Raw genomic sequence first — 9,799 nt, forward strand, 5'->3', positions numbered from 1 at the left:
TCCATTCTAAGAAATGAATTAATAGTATTTGGCTAAATAAAATAGGAATTTTTTAAAAGATGCTTATTGAAATTAAATGTCAAGGTTAAGAAATGAGGTTCTCAATCCCAGATGTTTTGTCTCTCCCATCTCCCTCCCTTCCCACAGACTGTTGATAAAGAAGGAATGAATTTAGACAAATAAAGAAAATACTGCACTTTGTTACTTGAGGGTGTTGGTGAGGAGTTTTGAGCTCTGCCTACACAGAGATGCAGTTCCATTAATGCATCTTAAGAGACAAAGGCATCCTGCAGGGCATCTCTGAAAATTCTTTCCCCTCCTGATTTCCAAGTGAAGGAATTTATATGCCGATTGTTTCCCTTGAGCATTCTTTCTGGTAATGAAAATCCACAGTCAGTATTCACATTCAAAGCAGACTTTCCCCAAGGCCACACACATCCAGACTGGCAGCCTGAGTGCTGCTGCCCTCTCCCTTCCTCCCTCCCCCAAGATGCTTTCTCTAAACAAATTACAACTGCAGGAAGGAGGAGATCAGTACTTGGGCACCAGAGGTTCACAATATAAATACCACATACAGCTGACTGAGTCATTTTGCGTACATGCATCTGCCCCAAATTAAAAATACTTCTGAATGGAATACCACAAATGTCTTTGAAGTTCATTACTGTAGGGAGTTATGTGCTGAGGGGGCCTTTCCCTTGTTTATGTAGCATGTCAGGGTCTCAGGGAAAGGCTGAGGGAAGTAAAGTAACCACTCTGGTTTACATTATGGGACGCTTCACAGAGATGAAAAGATTCTGTGCATTAAGTCATACTGCCCATGTTATTACCACCAGGGCAGATATGGCAAAGAGTAAATCAAGTTAATCTGCTGGGGCCTTGGGTTATGTATGTGGGGATTATTACAGGAGATAATTTCATGCTCCTGGGAAAGTGCAAGTTTGCAGAGGACTCAATGACCTCTTAGCCTATCCCCCAGTCTATGGTTTTCATAAGGTCTTTACCACATTTTATCCCTCATTCTCTCATTGTAAAGGTTTACTAATGTCTCTATGTTTATTTAATGAACAATTTTCTTACATATAGAACACTGGGAAGTTGTCATTGGGAAGATCTCAAAGAAAAAAGTACAACATAGTCTGGGAGAGAGTGACCGACTTATCTCATTTGCAAGGAAGCAAATAGGGACTTAAAGACGTTCAAAATCTAATTGTTTTAAATGTTATGCAGACCAAACAAAACTGTCTACGGGTGACACTGTTTCATGTGTCTAAAGGTATAGAAACTTCATAAACCAGAGCAGAAGAGCCGTGGTGGAGAAGTCATGAGAGAAATACAGGTGGAGCCAAAAGGATTTTGTACATGTTCCTATTCACAACTGCATTGCTTTATCTTCCTTCTGTGTGCCATGGGAGTTGAAGGGTACACATTTCAGATGACATTTGCTCTTATGGCACTCTGAATAGCATGCTTCTTCAGTCCATTCTCATCTGATAAGACTTTCCACAATCGTTCTTATGAAAAAATACATCTTTTAAATATATCTACGGCTCTTACTGAACTCCCTCAATGACCAATTTTATCTAAGAAAATAAAAAATTCTGTAATTCAGTAGAAAGTCTCCTTCATTTGAAAGCACAGCAGGAGAGTTCCTCAAAGCTCCTAGGTTTGTTTTCCCAGCCTATAAAGCTGCCTTAAATACAGTGTGTGCTTCCCTTAGGGTTTTGTGAAAGTTGGCAAAGATAGTCTTTTGGAAAGACTCTCGTTCTATCTTAAACATTTTCCCACCAAGCTACCTACATAGGCAGGTGAAAATTAATGAGTATCCTTGAGGTATTTGTGCGAAGCTCCAGGCAGAGCATAATTAAAAACCTTTGAGACCTCCTTTTTATCATAAAAATTCAACTCAGTTTTTCTCTCTATTCCCTAATATGGTTTTTTTTTAATCGATGTGCTGAACTAGTAGGTTAGAAAACTGGCACAGACCTTTGCAGAAGCAAAGCATAATTTGGTGTGTGTGCTGGCAGGGGAGAGGTGTGGGAGGTGGTGACAGGAAGAAAGAAATAGATAGATAAGAAATCCAACCAGAAATGGCCACGAGGAGAACCAGGTAATGTGCATGTAACTCACACTGAAAAGCTTAGGGTAAAGCCTGATTTATGGTATAATAGTGTTCCCAAAAAAGTTCCAAGCAAACCCAGTCTCATATCCTGACTCTTTTATTGACTCAATTGCATTTCATTTCCTCTATTAGGTTGAAGTACCTTCTACTTGAGTTACATTAAGTCAAAATATAATTTTTATAAAGTTAAAGACACAATTTCCAAAAAGATATTTAGGGAGCACTTGTCGAAAATTTATTTACCTAATTAACAAAGAAACCACCGGGATGACAAAGCTTATACAAAGATAGGGGAAACTACTATATATGGCCAAAGAAAGTGCTGAAATAAGACTGCTAAGTAAAATGCTAAAATCACAGCCTTTGCTGTTATCTCATCTACAATTCAGAAATGTTTGTATATTTACCAAACAAAATCATTTGCAACTTTTCAATCTTTACCAAGGTAACATCTAACTTTACTGAGCCTGAGTCCTCATCAATTGTAAGGCAGGCAATGTTAGATCGCCTACCAGTGCCTCACACACTAGTGTGCATAAGAATCACCTGGAGGGCTTGATAAGAAAGGGTGTTAGATCTAATCCACAGTAGTATATCTAGGGTGAGGCCCAAGAATTGGCATTTCTAACAAGTGCTAGATGATGCCTCTGCTGCTGGTCCAGGGACCAACTTTGAGAACCACTACTCTAGTTTGATGTTAAAAAGGCTTGCAGTAATATTTCTGCCTCATTTTCAAGTGTCACATATAGCAGAATATTGTTGTTAAAGACTTTTAAATAGGCCAACAAGATTATTAGATATCCCTGATAGAAAACTAGGCATTGTCTAATTTCAGATTTTTCTGACTCATTGGGGTTATCATCTTTCATTGTTTTTGAGCTATTTAGAGCTCTGTAATTTGTAAATAACTAGTAGCAATGCAAATGATTCTTGTCTATAGACATGCAAATTAATTTTGTCAAGGTGAAAGGATAATTGATTTCTCTCTCCTACCCTCCATTCTCACCCCTCTGTAAAACACCACTTGTGCATTTATTTGTTAATTCATTTCCTGCATCTTTTATATATGTATATATGCAAATACATACATGGTAACATATATACACAAATATATTTCTCTGACTTTTCCTTTGAACTGTTTGTCACAACTTACTGTTTCCCTTAATTAATTAAACAAAATCTTTGGTGTATATTTATTTTATATTACTATGAGTCATGATAAATCTTGTTTAAAAACTTATCTTTCAAAGGCTGCTTCTTTTTAAAAATAATTCCCAAGTTTGGAATTTCACTTTTTGTTAATTCTGTTTTCATTGCAAATAAGTGAATGTCTTCTTCCAGTAGAGTTAGCTTGTGGTTTTCGTATTTCCTAACACTTAACAATCACTTTTAAGATTTAGTCTACTGGGCCACTGACCAAACTGAGATCCTATGGATTCCAGCTGCCTATTTGCTTTAACGAAAACACAGCTGCTCTTACTTTTTAATCCCTCTTCACTGTCGTCATTTATCTAAGTCAGTGAATTCATATTTTCTCCTTTCAATTGTATTATTTAGGAGGATAGTTTAGTCATTTCTATTATTCAGGGTGTTAACCTTCACCATTAATTAACAACAGCAAACCCATAAAACATTTGCTACCTGTTTCAAAGCATGGAAACTCTTTGTTAGACATCTGGAGTGTCAGGAGGAGGCAAGCTCATGCGCCAACTTGGAATCCTTTAAATTTCTAGGGTCAGCAGGAAATCCTAGCTGGCTGGTGGGGTCACAGACAGATATTTTAAACTCTAAGTTCATGACCCTGGATGCTACCCAGCTTCTGATCTGAATTACTTCCTTCCAATAGAGCATCTGTGTTCTATAAGAGGAGCTCAGATTCTCTGCAAGGCCCCGGAAGACACCCTTCCTGGGCCCCTCAGCTCTGGAATTCATAACAGACCCAAGTTTGACGCTCATTGCTCAGTTCTTCCTCGACCCACTCTCAGCCACTACATTTGGAAGACAAACGAAGCACTCAATTCTACCCAGAAACTATTGTCCTTGCTTTATTTCCCAGATGACTATAAAATGCTATAGGTTGTATTATCAGGAATATGGAAGACAGGCTGAGTTCACTTCAAGTAATTATTCTGTGTCAAAAAAAAAAAAAAAAAGATGCCACTCATTTCACCTGCTTTAGGAAAATAAGGCCCTGAGGTTTTTTGCCAATTGTTTTCTTTAAGTTGTTGCTATGTATGATATCCTCCAGATTAACATTTAGCCTCTCTATTCCAAGTACTTATGTTTCATAGAAAATATTCCTAGGATGCCATATTTTAACTAATACCTTAAGATGCTTTTCAAAGGAGGGTATGCATCACCTTAAAATTTCATTTGCACGAAAGTTTTCTTAATATTTCCCTAGGACCCAAGAGTTCCTAACTGTAGTCAGGACATCCATGCTCTAACATATCTTCTTAGTCTCGCTTTGCCATTTCATCTATGTAGTTACCAAAAGGAAAAGACAATGATAAAGAAATCTTGCACTGAGTTCCTCAATTTAAATGCGAATTGGAGAAAGGAGGTGTGACTTAGATACCAGAATATGTTGCCTCCAATCTTTCAGCTACCTGGGGTCACCTTGACCTTTTAAATTTGTAATCTCCTAATGGGCTCTTCCTGCCCACTGCACAGACAAAATCAATTCACCGAGACCACAACATTGCAGTAGGGAAAGAGTTGTGTTTTGTTTTGTTTCGTTTTTGAGATGGCATTTCACTCTTGTCACCTAGGCTGGAGTGCAATGGTGCGATCTCAGCTCACTGCAACCTCTGCCTCTCAGTTCAAGCCATTCTCCTGCCTCAGCCTCCTGAGTAGCTGGGATTACAGGGGCCCACCACCATGCCCAGCTAATATTTATATCTTTAGTAGAGATGGGGTTTCACCATGTTGGCTAGGCTGGTCTTGAACTCCTGACCTCAGGTGATCCATCCGCCTCGGCCTCCCAAATTGCTGGGATTATAGGAGTGAGTCACCGCACCCAGCCTGGGAGACAGTTTAATTGACATGAGCCTGGCCCACATGGGAGAACTGGAGTTATAACTCAAATCAGTCTCCCTAAAGGCTGGGAGCTTCGGGTTTTTATGGACAACTTGGTGGGCAGGGGCTCAGGAATGGGTGTTGCTGATTGGTTGGGGATGAAATCATAGGAGTGTGCAAAACAGTCCTCATGTAGAGTTCACCTCTGGGTGGGGCCACAGGATCGGTTGAGTCATGAGTCATGAGTTCCAGTGGGGTCAGTCTGAAAGACATAGCAATTGGGAAGGTCACAAATCTTGCGACCTCTGGCCACATGAGTCCTGAGCAGTGAAGGATTACAGAAACTACACCTATCTTACCATAATTCAGGCCCCTGTGGTAATCTTAACTTTGTGGCCTTCCATTAGTTTTACAAAGGTGGTTTAGTTTGGGAAGGGCTATTACATCTTTGCTTTAAGGTTAAACTATAAACTAAATTTCTCCCAAAGATAGCTTGCCCTATGCCCAGGAATGACCGAGGACAGCTTGAAGGTCAGAAGCAAGATAAAGTCAACCATGTCAGATTTCTCTTACTGTCATGATTTTGCAAAGGCGGTTTCAGGTTTATAAAAATATTGATTCACAAACTCCATATATGAAGAGTGGGGAGGGGAAGTGCTGCCAGACAAAACACAGGATTATCCTAAATTGCCTGGGACACAATAAATTAAAAAAATTACTTATTGTTTATCTGAATCCAAATTTATTTGGAAATGCTGTATTTCATTTGTAAAATCTGGAAACCCTATGACGGAATAACTCATTGCACCAATACATTTGGATATCCTCAGAGAGCAGCATAAGTACTGCAGGTCATGTCAGGCTCCATTCTACTCAGTTGGCTTCATTCTTGTGCTCACTCATTTCCCTCCTTTTTCGTTGGCCCAAAACAGTCTCTTGCCCTTGATTTTTCCAAATCCCCACTCAGTGCAATTTATAGTTTTACTGAACTTTCAGAAGTGCAAAGGGATATGGCTTCTGAGTCAGAAAATCACGGCAGTTTTTCAGTCACCGTCACCACTGTTCATTACTGTTAAAGTCAAGCATTAATCAGGCTGCACTTTAACATATTTCCTTGTAAATGAAAGTCACTAGATACTGACCATTTGCATCTCTGTTGTTCCTACAGATGGGATTTCTGGCATTAGAATCATAACGATTTTGTTTAAGAGTTGCTTAAGATATTTTTCACATCCTGAATTCCAGCAAAACAGCTGACATCAACCAGTCTGAAAACAGAGAAACAGAATCAGCATGAGAATAAAGCTTCTTCATCTCCCTGTCCCATGAATTCACCCTACATTTTTCAACCAATCAATGATCACCACACTTTGGCCCACTTCAAAACCCTAGACCCAAACTCCTCCAGGTGATAGATTTGAGGTTCCCTCCCATCTCCTTACACAGCGGCCCTACAGTTAAACCTGTTTTTCTGGTTCAACCCAGTGTCTCCACGTATTGCCTTGTCTCATGCATTGGGCAACAGATACATTGTGGTTATAGCCTCATCTCTGTCCCTCAATTTTAGCTCCAGTCCCAACCCCCTAAAATCCCATACATTTCTAATTTTAGAATATTTTGAATCTAAGTTAATGCTGGGGACACTAGGCTTGCATAAAGGCCTTCATCTACAATATAAACACGTACCTAAATGAAAAGCAGTTACTCTTGAGCTGCATTTCATTATCAGTGCTTAAATTACAATTTTTAATTCCCCTCTATTTAGAGGGAGAAATAAATCCTTTAGAAGGTTTAGAAGAGAAGACTGAAAACGTTAGGATTGTCATCTTGAAAAATAGCTGTCTTAGGCACAAATGAGTCAACAGATGTACCAAAAGTTAAAATAGATGTTAGCAATTAGTTCTCTATCTCTGTTAAACCTGTATCTACAGGAAAATGGTCAAATTACTTCATGAAAGATTTTGATCACCTGCATCAATAGGCCTCTTGAGACTGTATATACCAAAGGGATCACATTAAGAGCAATAACTCAACTATTAACATATGCCTCCTCTCAATATAAAACTTACAGTGACTAGTCAAAGCATTACACATCCAATTTTCAGACTCTCTTGAAATGCCTCACTAATTACATCCACTGCTACTTGACAAAAACTCTCTCCTTTGACCAACACTTTAGTCAGGATCCCCGTGACCTCTCCTTGACTAGGCTCAACTTTGGGTTTACCTCTATGCTTGTAGAATCCAGTTTTAACAAGAGTCTTGCTAAATTACTTTAGCAAAAATCACCTCAATATCACCCTAGCCTGCCTACCTTCAACAACGATCCTCTTGTGACAGTTTAGCTAGAAACTCCTTGTTCTTGATGCTTCCTCTTAATTTTCTACCCACTGACTCCTTCCATCTTGGTTGTAATCTCACTTGTCCTTGTCAGAGACAGAGTTGAGTCCAATCTTCCCCCGCAATGTGAGACCCCATTGCAGTGCTCCCTGTATTTATCTCCATGGCCCCCTTGAATAAAGTCTGCCTAACTAACAGGTGTCATAACTAATTTTTTTCACTGAAAAATATTTTAGACACTGTATACACTAAAGATAGTTGACAGTAGCATCTCCCCAGGGCCACTATGCCAGTGCCTTCTGTGAGAATTTGGATGTTGTATGAATCATCTTTTCTTGATTTTCTGTATTTTATGATGCTTTGATATCTTGGGGACTTGCAGACCTGAGAAGGAACTGCCCCTCCCAGGGTCAGTTAATCCCTAGAGAGAGCAGACAACTTGCCTGTGAGCCCACAATTGGTATACAAATAAGCCCAGGGTCAGGTGCTGGACAACTAGAAACAACCCCTCTAGCCCACAGCCTGCCAAAATTATTCTAAGCAACCAATCCTAATCCTGCTCAGCTGCTTCCCATGCTGCACCCATTTCCTCCATTGAAAACCACAGTAGAGGCTCTGGCCCCTCCTTTCTCCTCATTCCTTTTGCCCTTAACCAATCCTAATGCTTCTCCATGTGACCCTCTGTGGCATGGAGTGATCCCTCCTTTCAGGACCTGTGAGTAACAAATTACCTTTTCAATGGCATTTGTCTCCTTATCTGTTGGCCTCACAATACCTGAACAAAAACAAAATCCTGGGTGTATTTAAAAACAGATGTCTGTGAAAAAGATGCTCTCTACCAGGGTTCTCAGGGCAATCAACTCTCAAGGTGCCCTTGAAGGATTTATTGCATGTCCTTGTTAAAGCAAACTAAATATGGCCTGAGAAGGACTCTGTACGTCTATATTTGAGTCCTTGTGGATGAACTGTAACCTAGCTTAATAGTCAGACAAAGTTGAAAACCTAACTTAATAGTATACACCTGTAACAATAGCTGAGTGTTGGCCAATTCCAGCGGCCATATTTCAACCGCTCATAGACTGCTGAATGTTCAAACTGCGTTCAAATAAGGCAAACGCCGAGCTGTAACCAATCTCGCTATTTCTGTACCTCACTTCCAATTCCTGTATGACTTTATCTTTTTTGTCTACAAATTTGTTCTGACCACGAGGCATCTCTGGAGTCTCTCTGAATCTGCTGTGATTCTGGAGACTGCCCAGTTCATGAATTGTTCATTGCTCAATTAAACTCCTTTAAATTTAATTCAGCTGAAGTTTTTCTTTTATCACCCTGAAGCTTTCACTACCACCATCATGTGAGGAAGCCAGAGAGGGGAGGAAGATTCCTCCTCGTGTTTGTCACCTATGGCTCAAAAGCTCCAGAGTACGTTTGGAACACAGTGTCTTCAGCTTCTCTGCCCTCCTTCGTAGAGCTCAAATGCTAAATTTTGGGATCAAAATTAGGGATCAGCTTTCCCATTCTCCACCCTTGCCCCTCCCACCCAGCCACAGGCCCACACAAAACTTCCTTGGATGGAGCCCTTTCCCAGGCAAATCGATTGATGTGAATTGACTCATGCCAAGTGTCTGCCTTCTAGATTCACTGTCAGTGAAACAGAGGACCCAACTGCTGATAAGGACTATTCTCGAAATTCATATGCTATTGACTATTAGGAGGAATTTCCAAGGTAGATTTACATACTTGCCTTCTAAGACTTTAAAAATGGAATGATTTATCAAGTGTTTGATTGAAATAAATTGTGAAGGGAACCTATGACCCTACATTGTTCTATACTTTATTGAACTGTATAATATCATGCATAGAGTAATGTATGTGTTTATGCATGTGTACATTATATATAAACACATATGTACAATATATATTCACAATTATATACAATAAAAACGTTGCAAAACATAATATGTTCACTCAGAGAATATGTGAATTTCCCTCAGTGTAGGAGCAGCTTAGTTCATGGTTCTCACTAGTAGATAGAGCCAGTAAAAAGGCTGGGCTGGCAAGAGGAGATCTAAGCTAAGATATATTCCCAGAAAACTTACAGCAATTCTTGTTATTTCCCTTTCGTTGGACACATAGCCTGACGCTAGCCAGAATATAGCAGGCCCAAGGCAGAACCACAGACAAGCCCTTTTCAAACGTCTTTCTCCAAAAGGAATTGTCTCATAGGAATCATACTTGGGTATTATGGCAATGCCCAGCTGCTCATCAAATTCCTATTTTCTTCTAGATGCTCAGCACTATGCTATTTTCTTGCTTCCC

The 9,799-nt window shown here is 39.7% G+C and overlaps 1 long non-coding RNA gene across 1 annotated transcript; it reads right to left on the bottom strand.

Annotated features, from left to right (window-relative positions):
- Positions 1 to 4,150: 4,150 nt before the first annotated feature.
- LOC105492673 (uncharacterized) lies at positions 4,151 to 6,488 on the bottom strand. The gene is made up of 3 exons (XR_011609556.1): positions 6,283 to 6,488; positions 5,344 to 5,402; positions 4,151 to 4,251 (listed from the first exon to the last, which is right to left on the bottom strand). It is a non-coding gene; the product is annotated as an uncharacterized lncRNA (long non-coding RNA).
- Positions 6,489 to 9,799: the final 3,311 nt, after the last annotated feature.

This window comes from Macaca nemestrina, chromosome 11 (genome assembly GCF_043159975.1).
Source record: "Macaca nemestrina isolate mMacNem1 chromosome 11, mMacNem.hap1, whole genome shotgun sequence".
Taxonomy (NCBI): Eukaryota; Metazoa; Chordata; class Mammalia; order Primates; family Cercopithecidae; genus Macaca; species Macaca nemestrina.